Genomic DNA, 2,535 nt, shown 5'->3' with positions numbered 1-2,535 from the left:
CACTCACTGACGTATGTTGTCATGTGACTCGAAAAGGTAACAACGCTGGTGCAGTCTGATTTGCATGTCGTGGCACAGTGTCCAAACCATAAACTAGATCTAGAATCTAGTAGATCTCAAAATGTTTGCGTGTGGCGTTTTATCTGGCACAGTGTCCAAACCATCAAATAGATCTAGAATCTAGTAGATTTCAAACTGTTTGCGTGAGAATTACAATCTGATTTAAATGTCGTGTCTCAGTGTCTAAACCATAAACTGTTTGTAGTAGATCTCAAACTGTTTGTATAAGGCGTTCAGTCTGATGTGCAGGTCGTGACACAGTGTCCAAACCATAAACTGTTTGTAGTAGATCTCAAACTGTTTGTATAAGGCGTTCAGTCTGATGTGCAGGTCGTGACATAGTGTCCAAACCATAAACTGTTTGTAGTAGATCTCAAACTGTTTGTATAAGGCGTTCAGTTTTTTTGTTATAAATTATTTTCTTTCAAATTTGAAGACGTTCTACTTATATGTGTGTTGTTTTTTTTTTGCTCTGTCTGCGTTTCTTATGTACCTAAGTATGTATACCTATTTATGTATGTGTGTATGTACCTAAGTATGTATACCTATTTATGTATGTGTGTGTGTACCTAAGTATGTATACCTATTTATGTATGTATGTGTGTACCTAAGTATGTATACATATTTATGTATGTGTGTGTGTACCTAAGTATGTATACCTATTTATGTATGTGTGTGTGTACCTAAGTATGTGTGTAAGTATTTATGTGTGTAAGTATGCAAGTGTGTAAGTATGTATGTGTGTAAGTATGCATGTGTGTAAGTATGTATGTGTGTACGTAAGCATGTGTGTATATTTTTCTCTGTCTCTCTCTCTCCCTTACTCATTCACTCACTTTATATTTCCTTAAGGATGATCAACTACATTTACTTTCATCCCTCAATCTAGGCCAGCAGTGCACAGATGCACCGTTTTAGACAACGCAAACATTTTTGGACCAATCAGTTGGAGGATTTCTTGTTACGGTGAATATTAAAGAAACGAACTGGTGACCCCCCCCCTCACCCCTCTATAGAAAAAAAATCTGGCGTCACATCTGTACCAGACACCTGTGACCTGTTCACCAACTGCAGTTCTATAAGATTGTCATTGCGATATTTAAGTGCACTGTAAATGTTTGTTTCACAAAATGAAAGAAAAAAAGCTGAACAAGTAAACAAACTATTTACAGTGCACGTTGGTCAGTTTGTTTATGTGACCGTTGCCGTCCTGCAAACTTAGCATGTTCATATTATCTTCTTTAACAGCCTGAAAGAAATCACAATGTTTCATAAAGTCCGCAGTGTCCAACGTAGCAACGTCTGATAACTATGACTTTAATACCAGTAGTTGAACCAAGTCATCGTTTTGTAGTTGTTAAAATTGTCAATATAATAAAGTGCGTCGCTGACAGCAATTAGACTTCTGAATTCTTCCCGTTCCAGTATTTGCATTTTTTTATGATGTAGGCAAAACAGATTGAACTGATGATGATTCCGGTCAAAGACTTAATTAATGGGATATGTAACATTTTTATAGCTCAAAGAAGGTCGGGGTGAGGGTTAAGGTTGATAATGAAAAAAAAAAGAATTAAAATACATTTTAAAAAGTTTAAAACAACTTGGCAACTATATGAATGTTTATATGTAGCATCAGATCCACTGGATTAAAACTGAAGCGATTGCTGGTAAACGATCTGGAGAAAGTAAACATCTATAGTCCCCCAACGGCGCATTAGGACCTAGGTCTAAGAAATGCTTTTAATATTTTATTCAATAGGATAAACACAAATATTCTCCCAGTTTAGGGTTAGTGTTATAGACAAAATGTGTTGGCCCCTTAAGACAATTTCTGCTCATCTCGTAACCCGTATTAGAAACCGCTTTAGCAGCAAACATGTTGAAAATTACTTCCTTAGAGCACGTGAAATCAGTTAGTCTTTGGGTCGCCTTGTCCCCTTATCAAAACGCGACATTCATTAAGAATGTGGTCTACTGTCTTATCATCCTCTGTGCAGTGGCGGCACCGTGTGTCGTTGTGTTCTCGAAACCGTCCGAAGTAAACACCTTTGGACACGGAACAGGGCTAGGAAGGCCTTCTCCGCACAATCAAGTTGCCACCATGAATCCTTTTGGTCTGCTCTACTCATCTGCCTATATAGCTCTCGCCCTTTATCGGAAGCGTCCCAGTCATTCTACCAAAGTGCCAACACTCGGTTGTCGGCTAAGGATCGTATACTTTTATATAAGTAGGACATACATACACTCAGACACACACACACACATACATACCAGCCAAGGGTGTTCATGTGTCTCGCCAGTAAATTCTGTCATACTAACTACTACATTTATACCAAAAAATGTTTAAAATTTTTTTTTAGAGAAAAATCTATTTAGTATGCATAATAGTTTCACAGAGTTTAAAACAACAATTAATAAGTAGTTTTTCATATAATCGCGTGAACTGCACAGTGGCACGATAACCATAGAACACTC

This window comes from Biomphalaria glabrata, chromosome 12, assembly GCF_947242115.1.
Source record: "Biomphalaria glabrata chromosome 12, xgBioGlab47.1, whole genome shotgun sequence".
Classification (NCBI taxonomy): domain Eukaryota; kingdom Metazoa; phylum Mollusca; class Gastropoda; family Planorbidae; genus Biomphalaria; species Biomphalaria glabrata.
Note: the sequence above shows the minus strand (reverse complement) of the source record.